This window comes from Pleurodeles waltl, chromosome 2_2 (genome assembly GCF_031143425.1).
Source record: "Pleurodeles waltl isolate 20211129_DDA chromosome 2_2, aPleWal1.hap1.20221129, whole genome shotgun sequence".
Taxonomy (NCBI): Eukaryota; Metazoa; Chordata; class Amphibia; order Caudata; family Salamandridae; genus Pleurodeles; species Pleurodeles waltl.
In genome coordinates, this window is record NC_090439.1 from 611,090,229 (window position 1) to 611,103,579 (window position 13,351).

The window sequence follows — 13,351 nt, forward strand, 5'->3', positions numbered from 1 at the left end:
CCCCCATTTGAGGACTTAGGCCCTCATTCTGACCCTGGCGGTTTGAAACCGCCAGGGCAGAGGGCCGCGGAAGCACCGCCAACAGGCTGGCGGTGCTTCATGGGCAATTCTGCCGCGGTCAGAAAAGGGGAACCGGCGGTTCCCCGCCGGTTTACCCCTGGCCCAGGGAATCCTCCATGGGGATTCTGACCCTCTTCCCACCAGCCTGTTTCTGGCGGTTTTCACCGCCAGAACCAGGCTGGCGGGAACGGGTGTCGTGGGGCCCCCTAACAGGGCCCCAAAAAGATTTTCAGTGTCTGCTTTGCAGACACTGAAAATCGCGACGAGTGCCACTGCACCCGTCGCACCCCTGCCAATCCGCCGGCTCCATTCGGAGCTGGCTTCCTCTTTGCAGGGGCTTTCCCGCTGATCTTTTGAAGATCGCCCGCCGGCCCAGCGGGAAAGTTGTTATGACCCCTGCGGTCATTTGACCGCGGTGCGGTCTTTTGGAGGTTTCCGCCCGGCGGGCGGCGCCCGCCGCCCGCCGGGGTCGGAATGACCCCCTTAGTCTGCTCACCACTCAATCTGGTCCCAAAGAAAGAGCCTGGCAAATTCCGCTTAATTCACAATCTGTCCTTCTCACCAGGATCAACAATCAATGATGGCTTGGCCCAGGATCTGTGCACTGTGCGTTACACCACTTTTGATGACGCTCTTCTCAAGCTACAGAAGTTAGGGAAAGGGGCCTTGATGGCCAAGTCCGACATGGAGTCTGCCTTCTGCCTCCTGCCAGTGCACCAGGATAACACTCACTTACTGGGGTTTACTTTTTAGGGGCAATTTTTTGTGGATTTCTGCAAGTCCATTGGGTGCTCCATCACTTGCTCTGTGTTTGAGATGTTTGGCAGGTTCTTGGAATGGGCGGTGATGGATTTGGAGGCCAGGAACGGTCTACTACATTATTCTGATGACTCCCTGTTTATGGGTCCCCCAGGCTCCACAGTGTGCGAGAAGGCCCTGCTGGGCCTCCAAAAGCTAGCTCGGGCTAGCTTGGGCTCTGGGGGTGACGGTGGCAGCAGGAATGACAGCGGGTCCCTCAACGTGTATCACCTTTCTGGGAATTTAAATTGATTCAGTGACTGTGGTGGGTAGACTCCCTAAAGATAAGGTCTCGGTGTTCAAGGCATTCATTGAGGCTTGTCTTGTAGTCAAGAAGTTCACCTTGCGTCAGTTGCAGGGACTAGTGGGGTTGTTGAATTTTGCCTTGAGTGTGATAACCGGGGGAGGGTCTTTTAAAAGAATATCGCCAAGGCTATGGTGGCCGTCCAGGCCAAACATCACCACACCAGATTGGCTTCTGAGGTAAGGGAGGATTTGCTCACTTGGAAACTAAAACAACTTCAATGGCAACCTCCTTCAGCAGCAACCGTCACAGTCTAGCACTGAGTTGGCTCTGTTCACAGATGTAGCAGGCACCGTGGGGTTTGGTGCGATCTTTGGCACAAAGTGGTGCATGCAGGGGAATGAGTGGCTTCAGGGCTCACTCGCACTGTTACCTTCTTGGAGATTTTCCCCATCATAGTAGCCCTGCAGCTATGGAGGACTGCCTTGGCCAACAGCAGGATCGTGTTTAGGTCTGACAGCATGTTGACGGTCATGTCTATAAACAACGAGAGCGCAAAATGCCCATTTGTGCTATGTCTGCCTAAGGCCCTTATTTGCAGCTGTCTGGCGCATAATGTCTCTTTTTCGGCAAAGCATATCCTGGGATAGATAATGCAGTGGATGACGCATTGTCTCGTTCAAAGTTTTCAGAGTTCAGAGATCTGTTGTCACAAGCAGACGAGCGGATGTCGGCTTTCCCCTAGGAGTTGTGGAAGCTTGGTACCTCGTCACCACTGACCTAATTGCTGCATCCCTGGTGCCCAAGACCAAACATATGTATGAGTCAGCTTGCTGGGTACATGATGCATCCTTCAATTCTCCTCTTGTGGCAGAATGATTTACCCCTGAGGGCATCCTTCGGATCTTGGTGAGGCAAAGGGAGGGTGGCATCACGGTGCACCTAGTACAGAGGCAGTTGTCAGCGATCACCTTCTTCTCTGGGCTAAAGGGAGTGGTAGACCCAACCAAGGATCCTAGAGTGGGGAGGGCTATCGTGGGTTGGGAGTGCATGACCCCTCTTAAAGAAGATGTCAGGAGACCCATCGATGTAACAAGACTACCGCGCATTATTGGGGTGTTACATCAGATGTGCCTATCTCCCTATAAGGTTAATTTGTTCTGTTACGCTTACTCATTTGCCTTTTTTGGGGCATTTAGGATTTCTTAACTAGTAGGATCCTCTAAGGCTGGCTGGGGCACCAGCATCGAACTGGCTGATGTCATCTCATCTGGCAGTTATCTCTTGTGAAGGCCAGGAGAGCAATGACAAACCATCGTGGAGAATAGATATGGGTGAACCTTAACCTTGCTCCAGGGGCCCCCTATTGCCCAGTGACTCTGGCTCAAGAGTTCCTGCAGGTGCACCTTGCTGTGGGATGTTCCAAGTTGCTAATACACATGACAGAATTCTGCTCAGCCGATTTCAGTTACTACATACATGCAAGCACGCCTTGGCCCTTCTGGGAGAAGAGGCTCCTGGGTTCATTTACACTTTTTCTGCATTGACACAGCCACCACGGTGGCCACTCTGAGCCTATCAGCGGATGACATCAAAAAAGTGGGCAGTTGGAGGTCGACGTGCTACGAGCACTATGTGCATCTTCACCTGGCATAGGCTCCTGTGTGACCCTGTGCCTTCTCCTTGTTTGCAGTCATCGGGGATGGTTCAATTCATGTGTGCTGGTGTGGGCATTCCTTCATTCGCAGAGCAACTCAATATTTCTGTGGCTCCGGATTTGAGAGGGTTCAACTGGTGGCAGATTTCAAACACCAGTGGGTGAGTATTGTGGGGCTTAGGTTGGGGGACTTATTTGACTATCTCTCATGTGCCCTCAAGAAAGGTGTGGTGCCTTCCCTGGATATCATTATCATTCATGCAGGAGGTAATGACATGGTACCTCTAGGTAGGCGAGGGGTTCGCAAGGCTCTGTTCTCCACCCTGTCAAGGGTGAGGAATGGGTGCCATCGGCAGCCATATTATGGTCAGAGGATATTCCCCAGTTGGTGTGGCTGGGGGAAGTGCCCACCTGGGCTATTAATGACTCTGTGAAGAAACTGAATCATTTTGTAGAGAAAATCTTGGGAGGTTCATCGATGAGCATGGTATGGCACAACTTGATCCAGGTAGCCAGACCTGTGTTCTTTCACCATGACTGCATACATATATCGCCCAGGACTTGTTTATCCAAACTTTTTTAGGGGGTGTGTCCTATCTCACCCAGCACTGTTGAGGGGAGGGCGGGTTTGCCAGGAAGCTCCTCACCCTGTGGTGGGGCCTATGGCAGCAAAATGGAAGGGAATACCTCAAATGTGGACTCTTTGACTGGACTGACCACTGGGTAGGGTGTAATTATGTCAGCACTGGGCTGGCAGGAAAAGGGACTGACCTGCTGGTGGTCCTAAACTCTTTTGCCCTACCCATGATGCCTGGATTGAACTTTGGGGGCTGTTCCTGCATTCAGTTACCCAAGCGGGGTTTATGTACTATGGAGTGCCCTAGGATTTTGGTAGCACACTTCCGGGTTGGAGGGATATCCAAGTTTTGTGTGCCAAGGTTTTCTGATGATGCCTTCTACTGCTTTTGCTTGGATGACCTGGTTGTGGTGCATGTTGGGGCCTGCTGGCACAATGTTCACTGCAGCCTTAGTCACAAGGAACTATCAAAGATCCTGTTTCTTCACAATGTTTGTCTCCACGACTAATGTAACCATCTGCTGCTGTCTTTGTAAATGCTTGAAGTCATCCCTTAAGTGAATGTCTGGTTTGAATTTCTGCTGTTCCTTTGGAGGAATTTGGTTCAACATATAAGTCTTATGTGACATTTGATGTGGTAAATGTGATGACTTGAATAAAGGGCTATACGTGGGTGAACCACATAAAACCTGTTATGATTCTTTGCTGGAGGATGAGTTGCATGTTGTGCACACACTATGTCCAGGCACCTCCAGTACTTCGGGAAGCCTCCCCATCACGAAGGCGGAAGTGCGGTGTTGTGTGAATGTTCGGCTGTAGGACTGCGTCATCAGGAGGCGGGGTAGGGAGGCTTCTGGGGATCATTTAAGCCAGCACTCCCCCTTGTACAGATCTCTTTGCCCCCTTCCAGTGTGCCCAGGTCATCTCGACGTTCATCCAGTCATCACCAGTGAGCTCCAGTGATCATCTTTCCAGTGAGCTCTGCCTTCCAGTTTTGCAGTGGAAGAAACGTAAGGGATTCTGACATACATTCATGACCTTCAGACCTTCACAGAGGACCCAACATGCATGTCTGGCAGCCAAAAACAAAAACTGGCTGGTCCATTTCCCTGCACCCTCACAGCTGCCTTCTCCTTGTACTTGCAGATGCATTGTTATTGTTTCTTGCTGTCCTAGGGCGCTGTTTCTCAGAAATAATGTGGCTGATCACATAGCTGCCCACGCAGGCGAGTAATGGTCCTGAATTAGGTGCTGTTTTCAATGGCTGATAAAGAGAAAATCCAGGCTGCAGTCACAACGCCATGTTTTTCCTTCTGCATGGACAGCAATGTCTGACTGATGAGAGGTTCAACCTGCACCACAGCACTGAAGGTCATCCAAGGTAATTCCCAGTTGATGATGTCCCCCCCCCCTCACTGAGACTGCTCTCTGCTCCAAAAGCATTGCTGTCTACTCCTTGAGGCCTGCAGAACAAAGAGAGCATGTGTTTGTGCAGCCATGGCCTTGGATTCAGTTTTTCACACCACTACCCATCAGACTGCCTGACAGCCCCACACATGCCCTCATCATAGGCAACTGCTGAAAAATCTGTCTATGTGCCCTAGCTGACTTCAAACCTAGTAGAAGAGAGAACTTTGCTTGTGCTGCCCACTCAGGCTAAAGCAGAGAAACATTGATTCTTCCCTTTACCCTGGTACATAAACAGGGAGGCATGGAAGAAACCTAACTGCATCCAGAACATCCTGAATTTTGCAAGGAACATAGCACATACTCCGAGGCAGAAACAAAGACCATCTCAGCAATACATTATAAGACACATAGTCACAACTAGGCTGAACAAATGGACCCACATATGGTAAATGACAGAACTTGGAAGAGAGGAGCTCATGAGATAATGACCATGCAGTTGATTGGACCGTGTCAGCATGGCACATAACCCATCATCATGAAGCAGGTGAAGACACTGGAAGTACTTAGAAATCTCAAACACCTGATCTGTCAAATAATCAAAAGACACCTCGGAGGTGCTGAAAAGCAAGAAAACTTCAGCACATAACCTAGCAACAGAGATAGGTTTTTGAACTACTGCTCTGCACCTTTACATACAGCCACTCAAAGAACCACTATGACATCCCTGCACTTCTGAGCCTAAAGACCCAAAAGGGTGGAGAGAATATGGCATAATGCCACACTGAACTAGGGTACCACCTGTGAAAAGGAAAAGGACCTATGCCTGCTCCAGGGTGTCTAACTAAATACCAAGACTAAGTCTAAAGCATACAGATCCCATTGGCTTTCCACACAGACACTCCACCACCCAGAAGTCTATTTCAGTAGGAGCTGCACACATGTATATTAAGGATAAAGAAAAAAAGGAAGTATATTGCCATTCCTCATTTACAAACCTGAAGACTGCTCCTGCACAGAAGTAGAAAAGAACCAAACATGGTTAAAGGCCTAGCGGATGAACCATAAATAAGCCACTCATAAGTGCAGCAGAGTCTCTATTTACCACAGCAACCATCCAGTGGATGCCTTGCAGCCCATGTCATTCACATCATAAAATCATGGATACCTTCCACAGGCCAAATATGTTCAGTGCCAGCAACTCACAGATCCAATTGGATACAAAGTCCATCCACTTACCACAACTCACCCCTAAGAAGGCATCTCTAGGCAAGCTGTTGACAACAATTAGAAAGAATTTTTAAACTCTGAGCTCACCATCCTGGATGTCTCACAGTGGATTTGTTCTGCTACGATCAATTAATAGTAATAATGCATATGTCCATTTTGTTCAAGAGTGACCCAGCTGGTAACTCCCTCTTGCCAGCTGTTTTAAAAGTGTATCACCACTATCATCTCTAGCGCATCTTACAATCAGACTAGAGTCAGATCATCAGCATCTCACCAGAAATTATTAAAGCATCGTTGACAATGGCGCAATAGCTGCCAGTGACAATTTGTTCACTTCATCAGTTTTGTGGTCCAGTTTTCACCGTGCCTGGACTATGACCCACATACTTCAAAAGGTTCCATAAGTGATTAGGCATTGGATCTTCTGCAATCCCACAGTGCCTACATGAAGCTCACACACAGCCCCAAAACTGCCACAAAGCAATACTGTGGCAAAATAGCCATGATGGACTTGCTGCTGCTGCCCTGTAGGATACTAGAGTTTGGGATGGCCCGGATGAAGATGCCAGAAGCTTCGACACAAGTTTCCAAGTCTCTCAAACGCTATCTTCAGCAAGTCCAGCAAAACAACCACTAGAGATCAAGTACTGTGGCTCTTGTGACTTCAGCAACACTCATGGTGTATATTTGATCCTTTTAACAACAATCACAACCTGTCCTGAGTATCAGCAGGTAAGATCAACTCTGTAGTCTCCAGAAATGATACTGTTGTGCATGCCATCAAAAGATCGTGGATCAGCGACAAACAGCTTTCATCTCTGGCTAACCATTGGGTTAAATTTCAAGCTTGAGAGAAGACATCCTATTGCAGAACCATTCGACCAGTTGTCCATCGCTGTCTTGCTGATTGAGTCTGACATTAATAGACTCATTGTGGTGTTCTAATGTATTTGTTTTTTTCCACTGTTTAAGTTATTGACACTCCTTTGGCTTTTGGGAGAAATGTAGGGCCATATTTATACTTTTTGACGCAAAACTGCGCTATCGCAGTTTTGCGCCAAAAAGATTAGCGCCGGCTAACGCCATTCTGAAGCGCCATGCGGGCGCCGTATTTATTGAATGGCGTTAGCCGGCGCTAGCAGACCGGCGCTGCCTGGTGTGCGTGGAAAAAAAACACGGACACCAGGCAGCGCCGGCGTTGGGGAAAATGGCGTTAGGGCGTCTTAAAATGGGGCAAGTCAGGTAGAGGCAAAAAAATCGCCTCCACCCGATTTGCGCCATTTTTAACGACGCCCAGACGCCATTGACATGACTCCTGTCTTAGTAAAGACAGGAGTCATGCCCCCTTGCCCAATGACCATGCCCAGGGGACTTATGTCCCCTGGGCATGGTCATTGGGCATTGTGGCATGTAGGGGGGCACAAATCAGGCCCCCCTATGCCAAAAATTTTAAAAAAAAAATAAAAAATTATACTTACCTGAACTTACCTGAATGTCCCTGGGATGGGTCCCTCCATCCTTGAGTGTCCTCCTGGGGTGGGCAAGGATGGCAGGGGGGGTCCCTGGGGGCATGGGAGGGCAGCTGTGGGCTCATTTTGAGCCCACAGGTCCCTTAACGCCTGCCCTGACCCAGGTGTTAAAAAGAGGCGCAAATGCGGGGGGTTTTGCCCCGCCCACTCCCGGGCGTGATTTTTGCCCGGGAGAATAAATACGACGCAATTGCGTCGCAGTCATTTTTTTAGACGGGAACGCCTACCTTGCATCTCATTAACGCAAGGAAGGCGTTCACGCAAAAAAATGACGCTCATTCCTCATACTTTGCCGCTAGACGCGTCTAACGCCAAAGTATAAATATGGAGTTAGTTTTGAGTCAAATTTGCGTCGAAAAAAACGACGCAAATTCAGCGCAAACGGAGTATAAATATGCCCCGTAGTGTCCAGGGGGAAACACTACTGTAACGCCCTACCTTACATTCTTACCTACACTGTCCTACCTACACTTCCCTACACCCAACCCCCACAGGTGTTACCAGTAAGGTGACCCTGATAATAAAGAGAGAGCTGCTCTGGGCATGCCCTGACTCCAGTAATGAATCTTTCTCATTTGTTACCTCTAATGCAGGCCTAGTGCCCATAACACTTGACCCACCAGTACCTCAGCTGGAGAAGACAACGATATCTTAGCCAGCTGACAGCCTTCCACGGCATCCAACACCCTCTTTTCCACCCCCCCCCCACTGATAGACACATCAGTGGAGTATTGTTCAGAATAGGACGAATTGCTGAGATTTTAACTTTGTATTTACTGTCTGCATAATTATTCCCCCATTCTATAGATTAATATCTTCTAATTGCCCAATGTAGGTGTAAGGATTCAGGCCCAGATTTAAGAGTGCCTAGTGCCATTCCAGTGCCACATTGGAGTCATTTTTCTTACACTAATGTGGCGTTGGAAGGCCAAAAATGCAGCGCCATATTTACTATATAGCGCAATGCTATTGAGATTTTCACTTTGTATTTACCGTCTGTATAATTATTCCCCCATTCTGTGGATTAATATCTTGTAATTGCCCAATATAGGTGTAAGGATTCAGGCCCAGATTTAAGAGAGCCTAGTGCCATTCCAGTGCCACATTGGCATCATGTTTCTTACGCTAATGTGGTGTTGTAACACCTTGCACCACATTATGCCCGCACCAGGCATAATGTATGCAAGGGGGGGCGTTCCGGCTTTATGGGGTCTAGAAAATGTCACAAATGGCACAAAGAAATCTAAGATATTTATTTGCGGCACTTTTATCGGCATTTTTAAGCCCGGCTAAGAGCAGGCATTAACGGAGGGAGGCTCCCATTGTTTTCAATAGGCCTCTGTGTGCTTTGGAGGATTAGCGTCAACATTTGTGACACTAATCCTGTTCTAATCTTGCAATGCGCGGGCCTAGCATAAAAAACTATGACGCTAGTACCCCTGACTACAGCGATGGTGCGCCGTACTTTTAGATATGGCGCACATATGGTGGTGAGAGAGCGTAGCTTATATAATCTATATTAACATGAAATGCTTATGAACTAATGTGTGATAATGCTGCTTAAGTAATTGTATTAATGTATTTTGTTTAAACATGCACATGAAATGTGACCACGGGGAGTGGCCGCCAATATGTACCTGGACTAACAAAGTGACAAATGTTATGAATTACTATAGAAGAATACGTTTTATACTAATTATTAATGATTGCGTTATTGAATTTGTGCTGAAATCCTTGTAGGCCTTAAGTTAGCATGAGCCAAAGCTTAGCTGCTTGGCTCTCATATTAAACGTATTTTTCCTATGTTGCAGTGTGCTGACTCGCAAAAGGACATGACCCTTTGTTTTCTTCAAACTAGAAGCCGAATGTAACCATAGTAGATCCGTTCTCATGAAACCCACATTGCTGGTAGAAAATATTAGACAAAATGCAACAGTGTAGATTAATGTAATGTACAAGGTCGTTCGAACCGGTGAAGACAATGGAGGTACTGACCAAAAGATGTGCAAAGAATTACAAAAAGATAAAATCATACCGGATGTGCTACCTCTGAAGACGCCAACCATGTGGACCAATGAAGAGCTTGTAAAATAATATGGGGTGAAAGATTAATGACATAATCCATCTTTTTATTGGGTAAATATAGTAGGGGATGACCAATGTCCAATGAAATTTTAGGGGAATGTACAATGAAAAAGGGATAAAAACCCATGCCACAAGGAGCCATTTAGGTAGGTTATGGAATGCTATTGATTTTATCCAGAAACTTTGTCACTCTGTTTGGTGACTTATTGGTTTGCTTAGAACCATCCTCGCCCTTAGATTGCCCATTTTACAGTTTACCTCCTTATGAGGGAAGTGCCCCTTTTTGCCCTGGAGTTGAATTCTGACTGATGGCGATTAGACTGATGTCCTGAAGACGAAGACTGAACCTGTGCGCCAACCTAAACCTTGGAGGGTAACTATGACAATACAATTGTGATTTGTCTGGTTTCTTTTCCTTTCTAGGTACCAACTGCTTACTTTTGGCAGAGACCATAGCTAGATGTTTTCCAAATTGGTGTTCTAAATTGTTTTGCATGAAGCTCAACATGCCAATGCTAATTAGTGTTTAGGACAGGCGTTCACTAAATTGACGCAAATAGACAAACGACTGAAACTATGCTTTGTTGAACTGACGCGTTATTGACACTCTGCTAAATTGATCTATGTTTACGCCGTGTTATGTTTTGATGTTTGTGATTCTTGCTTTATTGAAATCTTATCAAAGTTGCCATATCGTGACTATGCTGTTATGTATCTTGGTTTTGAGATTAACACATCTACTTTTAGAATTGTAACTAATAGGGAATACAACTCATAAAATTCTACTAAACTGGTGTGGTTATTCATGACTGCAAGGTCATGGTGGTGTCTTGAATTGATTAATGGCTTTGACTAAAGTAAAATGTATTGTTGTTATAAATATTGATGACATTATTGACGTATTGATTGACATATTGATTAGCTGTCTCGTCCTAAGGTGTCTCTCAACTGGGTCAAAAGATTCATTGGCCTAAAACGAGTCCTAATGTGTAATAAATTATCATAAAGGGACGCGTTATCAGTGGCATTAGGGGATCGCTAAGTGGCACAAGATAAATGGCTCTGCACTAGGTGCTATGCCACTTTTCATAAATCTGCCCCTCAGAATCGTCAGTCCTTCTGCGCCCCGGATTCCACGCACCTGTATCAGGCCAGAATGAGGGCCGTAAGAAGTCCCTCATAAGTAAAGAGAGAGATCTAGACAGACTGAAAAAGACTGGTGGTACCTTTATGCCATATCATATTTGTATCTATGCGTCAACACAGAAGGCATGCTAATATTAAATCCAAACACCATGAAGATTTTAAGCTACATTTGTATAGGTCATGATCAATAGAAAAATCACAAGGAAGAGCAAGGTTATTAGGCTGGAGTACGTGCAAGCACTTAACACTTGTTTCGAGTTCCATAAAACAGTGAAGCGTGTTGTCAACAGCTTGAAGTGTAGTTCGTGCGTATTCCGTCAATGAGGGTGTGTGTTAGACAGACCTGGACGCACTATGCAGCGCTCCTTGTTACCTCGCACTTACCCAGGGGGCAGTGCCTGCTGATGTCCCACGAGCTGCCAGGTCTTGAACTGGAACTGACAAGAACAGCTGTCACCACGGACCACCTGAGCGAGGAAGCCAAAGGAGGCTACTTCTGTGTGAGACCTTCACGGGAGGAGCGTCTGTGAGTCGTGAGAGGTGCCGCGCTGGCCTCTTGTAACCAGGACAGGACGGGACGGGAGTGCAAACAAAAGAACAGCAAACAAACAATCGGCAACTGATATTGTGCTCGCTGCTCTCCGTGGCTGCTCTTTCAAAGGTTCAGTAACAGTACTGCAGAATGGATAGTTCCATCAAAGGATGGCAGCCGGCCTGTCAGGTGAACTCTCTTTATAGCTGCTACAAAGGGATTTCACAGTCAAAGTATGCCTTCACATCTGCTCTTTTTTCGTGATTTGGCGTGTTCACAGGGAAGAGTATTTTGAAGAAAAAAAAAACCGTTTGTTTAAACTTCTGCTTTCCATTGTTTACATTTAAACGCACGCGGACTTTAAAATAAAAAATCTGCATGTTTTTACTGGAGCGTTTCTTATTCAGACTGACAAAACTTTTAAGTACTAACCCGTTTGCCATCTTGCTCATGGTAAACTAAGGTGCCCAGGACGCAAACCAAGGGACGGATCAAACCCTGTCGGGGCCCCGCTGGCACGTTATCTCCTAATACGTTTTTAAATTTACCAGCCAACAATTTTAATAAACCATTTACACAAAACTAAACATTACATCTACATAGGTGAGCTTTTAAGAGACAAATGTTATGTGATGTCTATGGTTTATGTACTTTGAGTTGTTAATGGGAATATTACATTAATACAGTATTTTCTTTGTAGAGTCTTTGATGTAAAGTTTTCGTTTCTATGAGTTGATTAATTTTGTCTAGCTTCATAATCTTTCGGAAACATTTTAAGAAACCTTGATTATAATTTCCTTTCAAGATGGAATCAATATTTTTTTGATTGGTTGTGGCGGTGCCCCTACAAGGCGTGGGGCCCATAGGCTGGTGCATACTTTGCCTTTTTGGTAATCCGGTACTGCACATGCTTCTTGCATCAGTCAAAATATCTTCTGTGGTAGAGAGAGACCAGGTACAATTACAGCTTAAAGCATATCTGTATATACCAATGCCAAGAACTGGTACGCCAAAGCTGTGTTCCGGAAGAACATTTTAGCTTGAAACCATGGACCCCATTTCCCCAAAATGCCTGGGTCGCGAAAGTGTCATCTCCTGCCCTTTGACTACCTTCCTATGTAACCACCAGAGTGACATCACCTGATGGCATTTTAGGAACTTATGTCATGGTATTTGGCCCGAGAGGCACCATCTGAAGGAGTGACATTATGTAATATAATTATTGCATATCAGTTATAATCTTAAAATAGGAGACAGAAATACCGCACACAAAATTGCCTCAACATGATAAAAATCATATTACACTGGCTTAAGCTTCTGGAGTCAATGGAGTTGTGTGAAGAAGGGAGCGAATGGGAGATAGCATCAATGCCAGCTCTTGGGTTTGGGTTTTGTAAAAGGTATAATTAAAAAATATATGGACCACCTAACTGATCATCATTAATCTTGCACAATTGCCATTGCACTGCTGTTTTCCACCAACAGTCACTTACTCTACTGAAGAAAGCAACAGTTTCTAGTTTCACCCTACAATCAGAGAAACTCGTCAAGGTGCAGGGATAATAAGGGGCATATTTATACTCCGTTTGCGCCGAATTTGCGTTGTTTTTTTCGACGCAAATTCGGCACAAAACTAACGCCATATTTATACTTTGGCGTTAGACGCGTCTAGCGCCAAAGTATGAGGAAAGAGCGTAATTTTTTTGCGTGAACGCCTTCCTTGCGTTAATGAGATGCAAGGTAGGCGTTCCCGTCTAAAAAAATGACTGCGACGCAAATGCGTCGTATTTATACTCCCGGGCAAAAATCACGCCCGGGAGTGGGCGGGGCAAAAAAACCCGCATTTGCGCCGGATTTTAACGCCTGGGTCAGGGCAGGCGTTAAGGGACCTGTGGGCTCAAAATGAGCCCACAGCTGCCCTCCCATGCCCCCAGGGACCCCCCCTGCCACCCTTGCCCACCCCAGGAGGACACCCAAGGATGGAGGGACCCATCCCAGGGACATTCAGATAAGTTCAGGTAAGTATAATTTTTTATTTTTTTAATATTTATTTTTGGCATAGGGGTGCCTGATTTGTGCCCCCCTA

General features: G+C 46.3%; 1 protein-coding gene across 1 annotated transcript in view; it reads right to left on the minus strand.

The window, feature by feature from the left end:
- Positions 1-11,240, minus strand: part of LOC138276852 (uncharacterized) — a 124,681-nt gene extending 113,441 nt beyond the window's left edge. Inside the window, exon 1 of the mRNA XM_069219209.1 lies at positions 11,118-11,240. The gene's annotated coding sequence lies outside the window, so the exon portion shown is untranslated. The remainder of the gene's footprint in view (positions 1-11,117) is intronic.
- Positions 11,241-13,351: the final 2,111 nt, after the last annotated feature.